We start from the raw sequence: 19510 nt of genomic DNA, 5'->3' as shown, positions 1-19510 counted from the left end.
ACAAAGAGAAACGCGAGGGAGTGACATGGGGTCAGTGCTATGACACGAAGAGAAACACAAGGGAGTGACATGGTGTCAGTGCTCTGACACAAAGAGAAACGCAAGGGAGTGACATGGGGTCAGTGCTCTGACACAAAGAGAAACGCAAGGGAGGGACATGGGGTCAGTGCTCAGACACAAAGAGAAATGCAAGGGAGTGACATGGGGTCAGTGCTCTGACATAAAGAGAAACACAAGGGAGTGACTGTGAAAATACTGCATAATTTAAAACCTGTCAAAAAAAGGAGCTTCGGGTTTCCAACCTTGTGGCAGTTTTTGGAGGAACAGACCAGGGAATGCCCCTCAGCCATTCATTTGCTATTGTAACTGCTTAGCTATGGCTCGGCTCGAGGTCATCTTAGACTCTGAAACAAAATCGAGTAGAGTCAAGAAACTGGTAGCCTCTACCTCCCTGTGCTTCCCTCTCGTGCACTATGCACTATTCCCCAAGCTCACCTGGGGGCCGGGTATTTGCATTTCCACAATCATGAAACATAAAGCTGGTGGCACGGGCCACCTAGGGGGCATGGAAAATGCTAATGATAACGGCTGTGCATGAGGTATGCACGGGAGGATGAAAGAAAGACTTCAGCATGTGTGTAGGCAGGTGTAGGGGAGCATGTTCATTGAGTCGGGAAGCACAGGGTGGGCGAGTGGCATGAGTGGCAATCTCTGATCATGTGATGTCCACTGGACTGGAAAGTCCACGTGTTGTGGGGGGGCTGGTGCTGGTTTGTGCATGTGCTGGTGCAGACGCTCAGCACATACTTTGGATGCACTCACTGTGCGTGGGTATAAGCGGAGGTGGGAACAGGAGGGAGGGCCAAAAATTGAGCATACTTTCCTTTGGGCAGAAATAACCGAGATATCTGATTGGCTTACTTCAATCAACCTATACATCCAGTTTCTAGGTGTGAGGGGATGGTAAGTGGTGTATTTGCAGTGACAACAAGAAAGACAAAAGGAGAAACAAGAGAGTGAGAAGGTGGGTGAATGGCAGTGGATACAGCAGAGGTAGGAGCAAAGGGAGCGACTGAAAGTTGGGGATGAGTTGGCCTAATGGCTAAGGCGGTCGACCTCGAATCTGGGGAACTGGGTTTGAGTCTCAGCAATGACGCTGAACATCCTGTGATTCTGGGCAAATCACTTAATCTCCCCGTGCTTAACAAAAAATGGATATGTCCTCATGTAATGCAACTGGTGCTAAGTAAGGCGCTCTGATACCCGATTTGGGCCAAGTTTGCGCTATATAAAACTGTAAAAAAAAGAAAAAGTGACTGAGGCTGGTAGAGAAAGACACAAAGGAAGAGATGGAGTAGGGAAGAAGTAAGGGAGCAAAGAGAGAGGGAGACAGTGGTGCCAAAAGTTGACTGCAGAGATAGTGAGAGGAGAAAAAGAAAGCAAGGCAGAAGGAGTAACAAAGAGAGAGAAAGAGTTGGAAAGAGGGAGAAAGAAAGATGAGGCAGTTAGCACGATTGAAGGAGAGTGAGAGAGTATTTAGTATTTACATTACAATCTTTGCATTTAGTATTTACATTACAATCTTTGCTGGCTCCACATGTGCTCTGGCTCTTAGAGCCAAGCTGAAACCCTGGCTTGGACCTCCTTATACATTCTGTGGCTTGCCTACATTAGTTGGTGTTGCTCATCTTCAATTCATGGCTTGAGTTATCCTGGCTTCCATCAGTTTTCTACTAGCACTGCGATCAGCAAGTCTTCCCCATGAGCAGCACTGACTGGTATAGTGGTTTTGTGGTCATAGATCCCAAACACACATTGTGTCAGATAAAGAAATCATTTACTTACAGGCAGTCCCTTCGCTCCCTTCTCCCCTGCTGATCCAGCATGCCCCTGTTTAAAGAAAAACACATGTCAAAAGAAAAACATAAGTAGACATGCTTGAACTGTTACTCCAGAGTCAACATGATGCACAGTATTACTTTCATTTAAGCAAGAGGAGGCTAATGATGGCCATTCATGTTCACATGTATATGTAGACAGTATTCAACATATGATATTTCATGGAAACAGTAGCTGTGCCTCAGAGGAGGAAGAAAGGACACAAGGACAGTGACACATGTCCAGAAGGGTAACCACAGCCATCCAAAGTCTCCCAAGTCTGGGTCAGGGTGAAAACAGCAGCTGTTCAGAGTGCTGGGTCATTTTATCTCTAGTATTCAATCCTTACCCATAATGTCTAGAGTGCTTGTGATTACCAAACTGGGTGAATGTTCATGAAGTCTCAAAGTATTCTGAAGACCTTGAACAATGATTTATGGAGTGTCAGCTATTGGGTTAACTAAATCAGTAAATGTAAAAGAAACTAGAGCTGAGAATAGCTCAACATTACAATGTATGAACAGCAGGTTGAGTTGCTCAGATGGACGTTTGCTAGCACAGAAAAATGATGGAATAAGTGAAGTAAGGATCGCTCTGCAGACACTCAATGTGAATATATTATGTTGGGTGTTGTACGCGATTCACTTACTTTGTCTCCATCATCTCCTTTCATACCCTTCACTCCAGGATGTCCGCGCATCCCTGGCAAACCCTATGAAAGACATTGAAAGGATATTATTAGAAACCATTGTAACATGGAAAATAAAAAAAGTCTGGTGGAATGAGTACATTTTAAGACAAAGTAAAACCTAGGAGAGTCAAATGAGTAGACATTTTACTCCGGACATTTTAAGCAAGGATTGCATCATTCAAGCCGGCGGCAAGGTTTCTTAATTCTATATTCTCCCCGATGAGCAGCATTGCCCCCTTCAAACCATATGACTGGAGGTTGGTGTGCGGTTACAATTAGGCTTTCTTTTGGGAAGGTTTTGGAGCAAAACATCACCATTAGAGCTAGAAACTAGTTGCATGTCTTACATGCTTTGTTGGTACCCCTTTAGGTTTTGAAGTGTTGCTCAGAACCAGAACTGCTTGTTCTGTAGACGGCATCTGGGTAGAGCTAATCACGTATGATGTCAGATATATAGACCAAATGATACAACGCTTGCAGTACAGCTTCAGGGAATGTTACTCTTTTTTTTTTCCTCATATGACCTCCGTAGCTACTGCCGCCTCTCGATAGATAGATAGATAGATAGATAGATAGATAGATAGATAGATAGATAGATAGATAGATAGATAGATAGATAGATAGATAGATAGATAGATAGATAGATAGATAGATAGATAGATAGATAGATAGATAGATAGATAGATAGATAGAGTCTCAAGGGAAGGTGAGATTCTCCTAAAAAGATGGGAATGTTACTCTTAATCTATGGCAGTCAGAATATACCTTGAAAAGGGGAAGCTAAGATAAGACTCTCTTAACGGATGTGTGACGTTACAACGCATACTTTTACAACGCCTACCTTTACAACGCGGTTTTTACCACGCATACCACTACAACGCTTAATGCTTTTAGGCGCTGGATAGTGAATAGTTTAATTTACTATTCCAACTCCAGTCCCCGTGGATAGTAGGGAAGGTTATTGGATAGTAAATTAACCTATTCCCTATCCTAGAGCGCCCCCCAGAGCAATGCGTTGTAATAGTTTGCATGGTAAAAGTTGCGTTGTAATGGTAGGTCGTTGTAAAAGTTTCGTTGTAAAGGTTGTATACCCTCTTAACACTGTGCAAAACCTGTTGGCAATCTAAGTGCCCACCCAAGAGCGTTTTGTTAAAGATGTCGCGCCATGGAAGATGACTATTGGGTTGCTAAAAACAGCCAAAATTAAACGGAAGTACATCAGTTTGTTTGAGACCAGTGCATTGAAATTAAGGGTGGCCGAAATTCCGTGTAACGAAATTACGCAGAATTACCTAAGAATTCCGTAATATTACAACTGAAATACAAGCAAAGAGTAGTTCTGCGTTTAGCACTATTTTTTGTGTGAAAAAATGCCCCCTTGCATCCAAAATGGACATAATGATGCATTTTACGCCAAGAAGCAGGGCAATATAGAACAGAACATGAACAGCAGCCGTCGGCTAAATGTGCTCTTGGATAGGATTTCCCCTCAATTTAATACCGGCATTTAGCAGTATTTTGACACAAAATGCACAATGGATGTGAGGATGCATTTTGTGCTATGAAATAGTACTAAATGCAGAAGAACATTAATAACTGCTCACTAATTGTAGGATTTTTTGCCACTAATTACTATTAACTACACAAGGAGAAACATCATATTTATCGGTAATTCAGTAATTCAGCGTCGCAGATAAATTTAGAATTACCAGAATTACTCTGATTATTCCAGTGTAATCGAAATCTGCCCAGGCCTAATTGAAATATGGTTAGGAGCAAATGATTCCTTAATATTAAACCCTAAAAACACAGAGAAGAATAAGGGAAAGCACAGTGAGTAGGAAATAAGATAGGATACGATTGCCTAGGAAATAGATTAAGAGCCATGAAGGATAGGCTTTTTTACATCAGAAGAAGAAACCGAATCAGCCTGGAAAGCGACTTCAAGATTAAGCCTCTGTGGCAAGAGGATCAGAAACTGAGCCAACTACTCGAAGGGCACTGAAAACTTAAATCCGATGCAAATCCAAACTGAAATCTAGAAAAAGGAACGTCAAGAGAAATATTGAAATGATATGCAGCATTGTCAATGGTGCTAAGCGCCAGGAAGAACCATGGATTACAGCAGCATTTGTTCATAGAAACTACTGAAAGTCTTGTCCAGAAGAATAGAGAACTATTACAATGGCTAAGACCCCAGTCATTTCTCTAATCGTCTAACAAAAGGTCCTAATGAGGAGAGACCCAGAAGAAAGTGAGAGGTCTATTTATACAACTCAGTTACTACCAAAAAGAGAAGATGATTCTGTGGATCACACAAATATTTGCAAGCACTAAACAAGTCCTTATCCCAAATCCCTCAATACCATAATGATTTGATTGATTTGATTTCAGATTTGTAAAGCGCATAGCTACCCTGGGGCGTCCCACTATTGCACTATTGATAAGGTAGATCCACTTTATTAAATCCTGCTCCATCTCATCCTTTAAGGTCAACTCTTTTGGCATAAATTTTGATGCCCACCTATCTATGGAACTTCAGATTAAGACTGTTTTGCCTCTGGTTTCTTTCACTTTAGGGTGACCAGGAAGAGTCTGCCTTTTCAATCAAAGCATCTTCACACAGATGGCTTCGGCTCATGTCCTTTAGAGAATGGACTATTGACGTCTTTTGGGGTGGGGGAGAGGTCGGGGGTTCTTTATACTTCCTTTAAAATCCAACAGAGAATTTAGAACTTTACTGCCAAGAGTAGCGACAGGATTGAAGAAAACTGTGTCCCTCGAACACTCGAGCACATTTACACTGGCTGCCTATTAAGCAAAGAGCTACCTTTTAAACCTTAATTCTCATGTGCAGGATATTTGCAGTTCAGTAAATGTCCCCCTTTATTTATGGTTTGAGCCTCATCGCCCAGTGTTAAATCCTTTGTTCTAAATCTCATTTGTTATTCTCAGTTCCTTGTGTGAATAGAACCAAAGTTGGAGGACATGCCCTGTCCTAGCTTTAGAATAAGCTTCCCCTGAAGCTTAACTCTATTAGCTCATACATGACCTTCAAGAAAACTTTAAATACTTCACTATTTGGTTAATCGTTTACAGACCGTTCTGCTTCTCAAACTGCCCTAAGGCTGTTTGTCTATAGTGCAAATACGCCTTTTGGGGTGAAGATATGCGCTTAACAAATTTAATCCAATCTGAGCAAATCACGACTCAAAAACTGATAAGAGAATGGGGCTGGAAGGTTTTATCCTTGATGGACGCTCTAATACCCTTACAAAAGAAAGACTCAATCAGGACCATGGAGACCTGAAGTTTTCCCCTCCTCTCTGTTTGAAAATAGACTTTGCGTCACACTCAAGAGGTTGACATCTTCTTAACTAAACAACACATTCATCACATTGCTATATTTCTAAATTAAAGTGATAATTCACCATTGGAGCGGTTGTTAAGCCTTCACACCACACGCAGAATACATCGACCCTGGATAGAGTCAAGAGTCTGGGCTTCAACCGTGCCATACAAGCAAGTAAATCAGTTTATTCTTCTAAAGGTGTACGCGTAATATCAACACATTTCAACTGTACTACAAACAAAATATTGATATGTTAATCATGACACTTTCCATTCTAACTAAGCAACTTAACCTTTTGCAGTGGAAGATGTATTTCCCAATAAACACACATATAGTCTTCATTCAGGGGTGAATAAATGAAAGCTTATACTTCTCCATCAGAATTAGATTTACGGTCACATGTCCGATTGGACCTGTACTGCTATTAACATCTATGAATTTACTCAAAGAAACAGCAGATTAAAGGAAGAATAATACTGTGGCCTCTTAGCTCTGTTCTTCTGGACTCCTTTAAGTTAGTCTTCCTTTAAAGGCTTGTGGTTATCCTAGCATTAGAGGACGGTATTTATTTGTGATTCACCATATCCACCAATACCCTCCCATGATCTGAAATTCATGATTTGATAGAAGACCCAAATTTGAAGATAAAACCTCCAGATTATCTTGGACCTTCCTGAGCAAGATTTCAAAACCTTTAACTGTGATGGTGTCAAAGTTTACTTCACACAGTGATCTATTCATTAATTTCCTGCATCATTAATTAACACGAGCTATTAAATTTACTGTTTAGTAATGATAATATATGCAGTAACTATTTTCATGCCATGGAGAAACAAATAATATCTAATCAAATGATAAGCAAAAGCTCACCTGTGTGCCTGGAAGCCCTGCTGGTCCTGAAGGCCCACGTGCTCCTGGCGGTCCTGCTGGCCCTAGTGAATACCACAAATTGTAATTAGGGGAAAAGTACACATTTCCATTAACTTAACTGTTCCTTTTCCCAGGTTATTCAGGAAAGATTTAAACCTAAAAGATGTTTTTGAAAGCCAGTGGGAAACGTTTATTTGTCCACCACTAACAGCAGGGATGAGATACCTTCAGTATGAGCCATAAATTCCAGCGTAACTCGACTGTCAACCCTCATTTATAGGATCAATTATAATTTTTACATATATTGTAGCAACGGACATCCTCTTCGGTAACAATCTTTGTAGCATCCAGGAGCAATATCTCCTTGATGGGCTATTTGACAACAGAAATGACACTCCATGGACAGACTCCCCTTTGTAAACGTGTTTTTTTTTGGCTTGAGTCAGATCAAGTTCACCTTTTAACCCCTCCCACACTTGTGACGGAACCGTTCCGTCACGCCCGTTGGGTGGGCTGTGCTGGTGGCGGAACGGTTCCGTTACGGCCCGCTCGCCGCGCCTGCGCGGCGCGTTCTATTGAGCGGGCGGGGTAGTGACGGAACCGTTCCGTCACAAGCACAGCTCACCCGAGGGGCGTGACAGGGCGGGTCCGTCACCACCGCGGGAGCGCCGCACGGCCCCTCCGCCCCTTAGCACTGCGGCGGAATAGCCGCCGCAGTGAAAGGGTTAACCACCCACCCACACACCTCTGTGTTCTAAGTACAGACCAATGCTACAGGACTTTAAACAGGGTGGACTATGACAGAACCACATCTAATTCCAATTCAGGTGCAAAATCACTTACTTATCTCAATTAGAATTTGTGCAGGAGTTGGAATGAGTGCCTAAAACTTGTATTAAAAAATTGTACGCTGACAATGCTGTTTGTCAAGGAAACAACAGGACAAAAGAGCATCCTTCGACCCAATAAGGGAAGATGTTACCTCTGAGGCCTTAATACAGCGACCAAAGAAGAAAAAATGGTGGGTAGGTCACAGTGGTGATACCCTGTACCCTTCTCATAGATGAAATGGAAGCTGACATGAAGTTCAAGAGATGGTACAAACCCTGTGAAACCTAGTAGAACGAAATTTCATTAATCAAAAGCTCAGCTTTTGACCTTAAGGAATTAAAATTCAGTAGGACATCCCTTTGGTTCAACCCTACTGCCCTCCATCTTGGAAGGGTCTTGCATTCACAGATGATCCGCAGACGTTGGCAGAGGCCTGCAAATCCATTTGCTAATTGTCTCAGGAAGTCCTAGAGACATTGGCAGTTGGTAGGATGGGTGACTGGTTGGTTAATCAGATATTCCTGTGGGACAGGGGGATGCCATCAAGAGCTGGGATGTGTGGTCACGCAGACGGATGGACTCTGGAGACTTGGGAAACTGGTCTGCTTTGAAAAGAGGCCAGTGGAACTCAGGGACAAGGCGTGTCACTGGTCCAGGCCTGCGGTCCCCAAGCACGCTAAGGATGTTTATGATGGTGAACCATCTCACACAGAGACCACACGCTGTAACCTCTTTGCACAGTTGCAGACATTCAAGAGGAAAAGCTTAGAAATAATATAGAACCCTGCTGTATTGTAAGGCACATTTTAATCATCATGTCTTTCAAGATGTGTAAATAATTATCCCGGGCCCTGGATGGAGGTTGGATAGAGGCATGGTGGAGGCTGGTGGAGACTGGATGGAGACTGGAGGGATGTGGGGGTTGCTGGACCTACCACTACACACTACACAAGCCTTGGAAAGAATTTAAGAATACAAAAAGGCCCAGGCCCCACGACCACTCTTGGTACTCACATTGCTCCAACAGACAGGCGGTCAGAGACGGACCTTCTGCCTGAACGTAGTCTTTGGGTGCAGGAAAAGTAATTTGCCCTCTTCCACTGATGCTGCATAGACAGACCTCTACATCAATGGCCAGTAATGGCTCCACTGTAGGCCAAAATGAATACCCCCTCTACGGACGCCTACATTAGCAGCGGTAGGTGCTCTCCAAAATACTACACCCTATACACCAATAAGAATTAAGCGATCCATGACATAGTCCACCCTCAGGGGCAGTAAGTACTCTGCTACAGAATGTATGCTTTACACCCAGGAGCACCAAGTGCTTGGCCACAGACTCCACTCTTTAGAAAGAGGAGCAGCATTAGCAGGGGAGAGGTGTGGCGCCACAGCCAGGGCGACTGAGGCTGGAAGCTGGGGATCACGGTTCGATTCCCGGCACCAGCAGTAGATTAGCCCATCACCATGTGGCTCTGGGCAATAGCTTGCTTAATCTTCCCGACGGCCCTCAGCGCCTGGAGACCCTTACGGGTGATTGTTTGCGTTTTACAATTGTGGATTATTATTATTATTATTATTATTATTAACTGCTCTGCTCCACACTTCAGGCCTAACACCAAGCAACAGTAAGGACCTCACCACAGTGTCCACCATTTACATCCAGGAGCAGTAATTGTCCACCAAAAGCTCCAAACTTTACACCAGGAGACGTAAGCTCTCTGTGACTTTACATCAAGGAGCAGTAAAGTCCTTGACCACAGACTGCACACTTTCCACATGCAGAAGTAAACACCCCACACCAGACTGCACCCAGGAGGATTATGTGATCCGCCACAGATTTCACTCCTCACACCCAGGAGTAGTAAGTGCTTTGCCACACACTCAATGCTTTACACTCTGGATCAGTAAGGGGCCACACTACAGGCTCCAACCTATATAGCCAGGACCAATAAGGGTGTTGCTACAGATTACACCCTTTTTGCACCCTGGGTAAGGGGTTGTGCCACAAATTACTGTTCACAGAAGTGACCAACAAAATGCGTCAGTGCTTGTGGCTCTGGTACCCACTCATCTTTTATGCAGAGGAAGCACAGTAGTCGTAGAGCAGTCTTCTCCTTGATTTCCTGTGTTTTACGTTACCTGTAGGCCCAGTCGGGCCGGGTGGCCCCCGGGGGCCAGGCAGCCCCGCCACAGCAGTATCAGTAAACGTGGAAGCCAGGTGAGGTTCTCCATCTGTGTGAAAGAGCACATCTGTCAGTGAATCAAAGTGGAGGACAACAGGATGTTTAGAGCCAATCATGATAATCTTACTGTTGAAAGCTTACATAGAAGTTGGATTTAAATCAGAAACTACACCGGTCTACCTGGAAAGTACAATGTTCGCCTCCTAGAGGTACAAAAATAAGCAGCAGGACTTATCCTCGACCCTCTAGAGGGACCCACATCACACCCCACCTCAAGAAGCTACCCAGGCTCCTGATCCAGAAGAGATGCTGGTTCAAGATGCTGAGCCACACTTACAAGGCCTTGCACAACAAAGGACCAGTACATATCAACAAATGCATGAACTACCACCAACCAGCCAGACACCTTTGATCTGCTTCTCTCTCCACTGCAGACACCCATGGATCCACAGAGCCAACAGCAGAGGATGCATCTTCTTGCACCTGGCAGCCAAGGCTTGGTATAGCCTTCCCATGCACCTCAAGACCGCACAGTAACTCCAGCAATTCAGGAGAGAACTCAAAACCTAGATGTTCGAATAAACAACTCACCTCGCACTATTATTTATTTATACATCTTGTAAAGCGCTTGGTTACACTAGCAAGTGTGTCCCCACGCTGGTTGCTTTGCATCCGTAGCAAACATCTCCAGTACTTCGAGACCCTCTCAGGTGTTTGCTGCACTCTATGAATGCTGATTGATGCAATGTCCCACCAGTCTGCACACGCGTCACATTTGTGACTACAGCACACAAAGCACTGCATACACACACAACCCACAATTCAACCTAACATCATACAGGTATGGATTGACCAATACCAGAAACATTCACTGAACTGGAGAGACCACACACACATAGTGCAGAGGTATGTATGCCCACACAACACACAAACACACACAAGAGAACAGCACATGTTTCAGAGCTGTTATTTCCATAGTTCACCCTTTTTTGGGTGATCATATTGGAATGTGGTGATAACGTTCAATGACTGGGTGAGATGTTTGGAGATTTGCCAGCTGTATGGGTGTCACTGGGTGTGACTGTGATTGATTCTCCTACCTCGCTGCAAAGACCTTGAACTCCCTGCTCTGCACCACGGGCAATCACCATCGCTGCCTCAAATCAGAAAGGACCTCAAGACCTGCTCTTCAACTGAACCACAGACCCAGCCCCTGACCCCAGCGCCTTGAGACCCTCGTGGGTGAGTAGTGGTGCTTTATAAGTCCCTGATTGATTGATTGAATTTTAATTAATTGCATCTCAGGGCATAGAGTGCATATTTCTATCACTGGTGACTAGGACTGCCAGGGGAGGGTCTCCCCCTGATGATTGTGGTCTCAGAAATCTACTTTACAAGGAGGGTTTTCTCTCACAAAAAAAGTGTGGCTGTGTTCAGGCGGTATTCTCTTCGATGGAAAAGCGATACAGTAAGCTGCAGAAGTTTTTTTGTTGAATGGGATCCCACCAGCCTCGAAAGCAGACTTGCCGGGCGCATGCAAGCTTGGTGTGAGCACATAGTTCCCACTGTATTTGGGCTTTCCTGGAGCCCGCTTCTATGAGTTTACACAGACTGCTGCTCTTGAGCGCGACATCAAGATCTCCGTTGTTGTGCTGGCAATGTCGGATGGGTCAGAGTGACTTTTCGTCATGCCCGTATCCTGGAACGAAGGATATCCAATGTTTGTGATGTGTGGTCACGCAGCAGGAAACCGAAATGCACACCGCTGTGACACTGTGCTGCAAGGAGTCAAGGAGAGAAGCCTCAGGAGCATTGCATGTGGTAACATATAAGGAAGGACTGTAATGGGAAGTTTGGCCTGATAGTATTTTGCAGCTGTTCGGAGCAAGGGTATCTTTATCCGACACTTTTGAGGTGGGAAGTCTTTAGAGAAGTCATATTATTCCATCGAGCACTCAAAAAATCCAATAGAAATCTTTTTCAAGTAATGCAGTAGTTATTTAATCTTGGAAGTTTCAATTCTTTTCTTCATTGAAATACAATCTTCAACATAGTCTCCAAACTGTGCAGCCAACACGTGTTTCGTCTAGTCTGATTCGACTAATGACTTCCGCAGGGCTGCAACCCAAAACAAAGTATAATCGCTATTATAACACTATATCATAGTTCAATGTCACTACATAATGGTTGGCGCTACGTTGAGGCACACAAATAGTCTGCTCCTCGCCATCGTCAATATGGGTAAACAACTACGATAATAAGGTAAGACAGCGGACTGTGCCCATGATTGAGAACCCTCTTATTTTATAATACAGAAAGGTTAAATAAACACATAATGACTTTGAATATCATATAACTTTGTAGATTGAAATACTGAGACTTAAGGACGACATTGGATAAGTTTGGCTCAGCGAGGAGGCATATAGGTATGACGCCCTCTAACATGGTCGTTCTCCGTGTTTTTGATACTTACTCTTTGTTACACTACATTCTCTCTTTTATGAAATATAATAAAAGAGGTAACACCAAATAAATAAAACTTTTTAAATGATTCACATTTAGGTAATCTAAAGACCACTGTGGAGATTTCTAGCTTTCACTTGGTGGTGAGAACTTTACTATATTATATACTCCTTTTCAAACACCAGTTTGGCTTTGGGATGTTTCCCTTTTGACTATGGTTTTAAGTGACTAGTGTGTTATATCGAACTATGATATAGTGTTATAATAGCGATTATACTTTGTTTTGGGTTGCAGCCCTGAGGAAGTCATTAGTCGAATCAGACTAGACGAAACACGTGTTGGCTGCACAGTTTGGAGACTATGTTGAAGATTGTATTTCAATGAAGAAAAGAATTGAAACTTCCAAGATTAAATAACTACTGCATTACTTGAAAAAGATTTCTATTGGACTTTTTGAGTGCTCGATGGAATAATATAATTTGTCTGAGCTATTTATAGCATATTTCCTGTCGTGGTAACCGACTTGCATTCATTTTGAGCACCACTTTAGATATTCAATTTGTGACATTCCTTTACCTGCTGTGCGCTCTAATCTTAACAGTTACCGCCTCTTTTGTGTCTTTAGAGAAGTCGCCATTTGCAGCTGATCTGACCAATTGCTTCCGACACCTGTCTGGAGCCATCAAAAGTTGTTAAAAAACAATGAGTTTATCTAGATGCTGACTTTATTGACCACAATTCTAGTGTCCTCAGGTGATCTATCTTTGAAAGTGCCTAACATCAATATGGTCGATATCGACTAATCAGTCCTACAAAACAAACACTGGCAGAGCCAACAGGTCCTTGAATAGCATGAACGGGACTTTTCGCTTTACCAGTCCTTTCTCCCAATGCTGATCACAATCTGCAAAATGAAACAAAAATGATTGTTGCTGATGCTGAACAGCCAGGCCTGGAGTCCCTTCTTGTATTCTCGGTGCGATGAGGCTGTCCTGAGGAGCAGGGGAAGGTCTTTCCAGAATTTGAGCGGCTGTTGTTTGCGTCACGTTCGATTTTGTGTTTCTTTTTTTTTTTACCTTATACATCCTCGTCGTATTCTGCTATTAAAATAGCATGTGGATGCATCTAGCACTAAAACAATAACACAGAATGTAATTTTGTCTAATTTCACATAATGTTTGTGACATTTTGTGTCATTTCCGCAGAGGAAATTATGTAAATTCCACCCGGACCTACAAATTATACCAACAACTGTAACTGACCTATTTAGAGGTTGGCACTGTGGTAAAAATAAAAGGAAGTGCTTTTGCATCAGATATTAGCAGTGTTCTAGTCAACATATGAGCACTGCTGTATTGAGTGATGCTTGTGCTATAACGTTTTCTTCGCCACTTTTCTTCTTCAGGTCTACAAATCAGTGCCTTAGTTTTGAAACAGCGAGGCATCTTCGATGTTCTGTGTTTGTGGGGGGTGGGGGGGACGGATGTGCAGGGACATTTAATGAGTACTGACATGTCTGGAAATGAACTCTCTCCCTTCATATCTCTCCAGTACCTGAACTATAGCTAGCACAGCTGGGCCTGATGTTATTCGCCGCTAAATTAGGAAAAAAGGTTGAGAACATTTTCTTGCTCCCTCCTAGTTTCAGACCACAAAGATCACCTGCCAAAGCCAATTTGTTCGGATTAGTAAAAGTCTGACGTTAGCCAATAAACCGACCATGAATGCCAGAGAACGCTCCGCCCAGAATATTTTTGTCAGGTTCCAACATAACAAAACTGAGGCCCTGCTGCCCCCTGCTGCTCATATTTGGGATCTCGGTATACTGACAGGAAACCCAAGGAGTAGTTACACTTTTGCAAGCACTTTGCATGTGCTTCTATGGCTCTGTATAATAACATATATGTTGCCATCCTAAATACTTGTTGAGTGATAACTGAAGAGCATTGCCCCTTTAAGATGGCTGCCTCAGGAGCACGTGTCAGAGTACAGGCTTGTGTTGCTGAAGCAGGGCAACAGAAAAAGAGCACGGAAGGCTCAAGCGTGTACTGGTAATACGACTTAGTGCTTCCGGGCATCTGAGCCTCCTCTATTTGACGTTAGTCAGCCTCAGTAGGGTTTAGTAGGGCGTGGCGCTCCAGTAGCACAGAGGGCCCAGGCTTGTAGGTGCAGAGACCTGCTGCGGGTGCACAGTAGTGTATCAAGGAGGCCATTGGCCCTGGTGAAAGCAAGGTAAAAGGCCCCTTGGACAGCTGTTAGGGAGTAGTAAAGGACAGCCGTGTCAGGGTTCTATGGGCCCTTCAGGACTCCGGCGCGACTGCACCTGCAGCACCAATGGTAGCTACTCCCCTGCATGTGCAAGCTGTGCCTGTAGTACTGCAGTATCCATATCTGCTGTCACAGACACTGGAAGTAAGGGTGCGGGCCTGCGGCAGAACCACCAAAATAACAGTGCTGGAGTTCAGAAAGTGAACCTGCCTTCAGTTTTAAAGTTCCACTTCTTTTCTATAATGTCCCTCTTTCTCTCTAAAGTCTGATATCTGGGAATGTGGGTGGAGGAGCTGGTGTGCAGAGGAAGTTACCTGGAGGCTGAAACGACAATAGCTGAAAGAATGAAAACACTGATGTAGCATGGCTCTGAAACGCACTATCTCACCTAGTCCCCGCAGCTGTGATTGGATAAGATTGATCATTAAACAATTTTTGAACTTTTTTCTGAGGATAAGGTGCTTAGCTTTTGTGAACATTGCTGCAAGGTGGTCATCTTTGCTGCATGGGGAGTGGCTTTGCTGTGTGCGTGTCATTGTTGTGAGATGGATTGCATTGCTGTGAGATCTTTGGTCTTGTTGCATGGGGTTGGTTGTGTTGGGAAGTTGTCAACATTGTATTGAGGCTGTGAAATTGCTTTATTACAAGGTGTTGGCATGGTAGCAGGGTAGTTGAATTTCCTGAAAGATAGATGGTATTGTTGCAGGATGGGCAGGTATGCAATGGAGTTGTTTCCATTGCTGAATGTGTTAATGTAGAGCACATTCCATAGTAAAGGCTCTTAACTTGCTAAGTATCGGCCTCCTGCAGTGCGTCCTGGTATCTGTCTTTTGTCATAGGACCATATTGCATATCCAAGGTTCCGGCAGTGTAATTTGTGGTAGAGATATGTATGAGGTGGCTCGGGCGTTAACAGGGAGCCGCATGAGAGGGTTTAGTGTCAGGGAGGTGGCGTCCTGGTGCTGTCCTGTAGCAGTGTTCTAGATCACTTAGAGGTTGGAAGTTGGCTGTCTGGACAATTCAAGGTAGCACCTTCGCCGCGGGGCTAATTCCCCCACGGCACTGGGGGGAGGAGGGGTGCGCGCAGCGCCACGGTGCTTGTGACGAGCTCGGCTTGTCACGCTGCACTGTGGCGCTGTGCTTATGACGAGCTCAGCTCGTCATGACCACGTCTGTTTTAATAGAACACTCAGCACAGCGGGGGATTTAGCCCCGCGTGTTAGCGCCGTGCGTGTCATGACGAGCTCAGCTTGTCATGAGGATAGCGGCACCATGCCTCATGACGAGCTGAGCTCGTCATGAGCACAGAAGGAGGTAGAGTGAGTTAACATAGTAGGGAGATGAAGCTGGGAGAGGTGTCCTAGAAGGTAGTGGTGGACATGCGGGAGTAAAGCATGCCTCTTGGTCCTGGGTGTCATTGACCCAGGTTGAATGCAAGGATTGGAGTTGGTTGGGGGTGGTAGTGTGTTTAGTGTCAAGCAGAAGAAATTCCACTTAGCTTCTGAATGAATGAATGAATGAATGAATGAATGAATGAATGAAAATACATTTCTATAGCGCAACTAAGCCCCATGGGCGTCAAGGCGCCTAACCAAATGATACCAGCTATTAAAGTATACTCTTACTGTGGGTAGGCCTTGATAAAACACCAGGTTTTCAGCGCTTTTTTAAAAAGGGACAAAGATGGTTGGGTCTTAATCTCTTGGGGAAGCGAGTTCCACAGTTTGGGGGCAACAATGGAAAATGCCCTATTGCCCCAGCGTACCCTTTTGGCACGAGGAACCACCAGCAAATTCATCTCTGAGGATCTAAGAGATCTACAGGGCATGTAACGAGTCAGCAGGGCACCTAGAGGATCCAGTGGTCCGTCTGCCAGAGCTCTGTAAGCTAAGCATAAGATCTTGAAAGAGATCCTCAGATGTATGGGGAGCCAGTGTAGACTCTTTCTGGCCATAGTAGCAGAGGATACATTGGGAACTGCAAGAACAAATCGCGCAGCCGTGTTTTGCACGACCTGAAGTCGATGAATGAGTCCCTTGTTGGAGTCTGCATAAAGTGCATTGCAGTAGTCCAACCTGGAACCCACCAATGCCACCACCGTCTGCTTGCGTACTGAAGGAGAGAGAGTGAAGGATTTTCTTAAGGATTTTTATGACCCCCCAACAGGTAGCCACAGTTCGGTTGGCCTGTAGAGTCATGGATAGAGAGGTGTCAAAAATTACGCCTAGGTTTCTAGCTGACTGGGACGGCGATGGACAGGTTCCCAGCGCTGACGGCCACCACTCGTTAGACCAGATATCCTGGTCTTTGCCAAAGACCAGGATCTCAGTTTTGTTGCCATTCAACTTCAGGGAATTCTGGAGCATCCAGTCCGAGACTGTTTGCATACAGATCCTGAAGTTGGTGGCGGAGGTGGAAACCGAGTGGGCCAGTGACACCATGATTTGTGTGTCATCGGCGTATGACACCACTTCCATCCCCTGTGATTTTACTAACCTCGCAAGGGGGGGCCACATAAATGTTAAATAGGGTCGGACTAAGGGCCGACCCTTGTGGCACCCCACACTGCAAGGATTTGACAGGGGAAAGGAATTCGCCGAGCATGACTCTCTGCTCTCTAAGATGAAGAAAGGAGTGCAGAAGGTTCAAGGCCGAACCGGCGATCCCTGCCTCTCTCAACCGAGATGTAAGAGTAAAGGGAGACAGGGTATCAAAGGCTGCTGTGAGGTCCAATAGGACCAACACCGTGGTTTGGCCTGAATCCACCTTCATGCGGATGTTATTTACCACCATAGTCAAAGCTGACTCCGTACTATGGGCCTTTCGGAATCCATGCTGGGAGCTGTCAAGAAACCCCAAAGGGAGTCGACGATCTTGAAGAGCTCCCTAGAAGAGGTGAGAGAGGCAGTGAGATTCGAGAAATACTGCTGTTTTTCCCCAATGACACTGGCTTTATAGTCTCTTAACAGACCCTTATGGACCTCCATTTCAGTAGGGTCCCATGTTTTCCTCCATTTTCTTTCTTGTCTTCTGCAGCTTTGTCTGAGAAGTCTTAGTGATTCCGTAAACCACGGGGCAGTGGGCTTGCGATGGGCCGAATATCTATAGGATAAAGGGGCCAACTCATCAACCGCTTTGGTGATGGAGTCAGAATACCGTTCAGCTGCTTCATCCACATCTCCCAGGGGAGAGTACCTACTCTTCTCTATAAATGGAGCAAGGGCATCATTAGTAATGTTCCTAAAACTCCTTTTCGGACCTCTGGTATTGGAGGGTGATTCAGATATTACTGTCGAATGATAGGCCATCAGGAGAGGGACAGCCAGATGATCTGACCAGACTAGGGCCACCGGGGTATCCACAGAGAGTCTTGCGTCATTAGTAAAAACTCCGTCCAAGATGTGGCCCGCCAGGTGTGTCAGGTTGTTAACAAGTTGAATACACTCACAAGCTGCAACTGCATCCACCAGCCTAACGGTATCTGTATCACTTAGGTTATCTAAATGAAAATTAAAATCCCCAAGTATAGTCAAATGAGATTTGCCAAAATAGGGTTCGAGAATTCTCAGAAGGTCCTCAGTAAAAGTAGCTCTGGATCCAGGGAGTCTATACATGAGGGTTCCTGAGAAAGAAACCGAGGGGGCACATAGAATGGAAAAATAAAGAGCCTCAAAAGGATCCGAGGCTATGGACAAGGATTTTATCGTGCACGGCAAGGTGGATTTACATAAAACGGCCAGTCCTCCCCCTCTGCGTTTGAGTCTATCTTGTCGGAACAGTTTAAAACCTTCTGGGATGGCCATCAGTAGGTCATGACCCGACGACTCAGAGGCCCATGTTTCGGTGACAAACATCCATTCCGGTTGTCTGTCCGCCACGAACTCGTGACATGCAATGTTATTTTTAATAAGGGACCTAGCATTAATAAGGAATCCCTTTTTTGTCGACAGAATCCCAGGAGGCATAGAGGTATTTCTGGAGCTCCTTTTAGGGGATATAGAAGGTAGAACCTCCGATTTGCACGTGTGACAGCGTGAAGAGTGCATAACACCTTCCGGTGAGAACTTGTGGGTGCAAGGCAGGCGGAGAGGTTTAAGAGCTAATAACTCCGAAAAGGAATAGTGAAAAGTTACCTGTGGTCGTAAGAGGGATAGTCCAGCGTCCAGCCCGTCCTCAGCGTGGACGGGCGGAGACGGGCTGAACTTCTAATGCCGTCCAAGAAACTCCCTCGCAGGCAAGTGCCAATGGCAATCAGGCTGGCTTCCTTGGCGTTGGCATTGTTTTTGCTGGGTCGTGACTTTCCAGGATAGGGCATCATCAGTACTGGAGTGGGTTAGTGAATCAGAGGGTAACTGAGAGGGCCTGGTCCAATGAGCTCTAGTGTAAGAGGTGTATTTAGTGACAGCAACAGGCCTTAATTGTGCCCACTTAAAGGTGAGAAGGATGTAAGGGACAGAAACTGAAGGGAACCCAAACCCAAATGCAGTGGTACTGGGACAGTTTTCAGAGTGGGGGTGTTGCCATCGATGTTAATCAATCGTTATGTGAAAAGAACAAGTCTAACAATGTATTGAGTAAGTAAGCTGTACGAGTGTAGTATGTAGTATGTTGTAGCACATTATACCAAATATATTCCTATAGCATGAAGTGGTAGTGCATTGTCATTTACAGACAGCACATTTTTCATTGAAATTTCCACTCAAATTGTTTTTTTTTTTTTTTTTTTATAAATAATTTTTATTTTTCCTTTTTCTTAATATGCACATTGTATTTTACATCATACATTTGTACATTTGTATATTTTATACATCAAGAATTTCAAATTTCGCTGGTTTGAAGTTTAACACAATATAAACAATATAAGCAATATAGAGTTATCCCGACATATAAATTACAGTTCAAAATTTCATATTCTGTTACAATATCTTATATTGCCATCCTTTCTTTCCATTTGACTATTGGTTCCCAGAT

The 19510-nt window shown here is 44.4% G+C and overlaps 1 long non-coding RNA gene across 1 annotated transcript in view; it reads right to left on the bottom strand.

Moving 5' to 3' along the window:
• The window catches only part of LOC147729677 (uncharacterized), a 63581-nt gene extending 56726 nt beyond the window's left edge, over positions 1–6855 (bottom strand). Inside the window, exons 1-3 of the long non-coding RNA XR_015308556.1 lie at positions 6792–6855; positions 2528–2590; positions 1846–1890 (exon numbers count right to left, since the gene is read on the bottom strand). This is a non-coding gene — a long non-coding RNA (uncharacterized LOC147729677). The remainder of the gene's footprint in view (positions 1–1845; positions 1891–2527; positions 2591–6791) is intronic.
• Positions 6856–19510: the final 12655 nt, after the last annotated feature.

This window comes from Lissotriton vulgaris, chromosome 2_1 (assembly GCF_964263255.1).
Source record: "Lissotriton vulgaris chromosome 2_1, aLisVul1.2, whole genome shotgun sequence".
Classification (NCBI taxonomy): domain Eukaryota; kingdom Metazoa; phylum Chordata; class Amphibia; order Caudata; family Salamandridae; genus Lissotriton; species Lissotriton vulgaris.
This window is presented reverse-complemented; position numbering and strand designations above follow the sequence as displayed.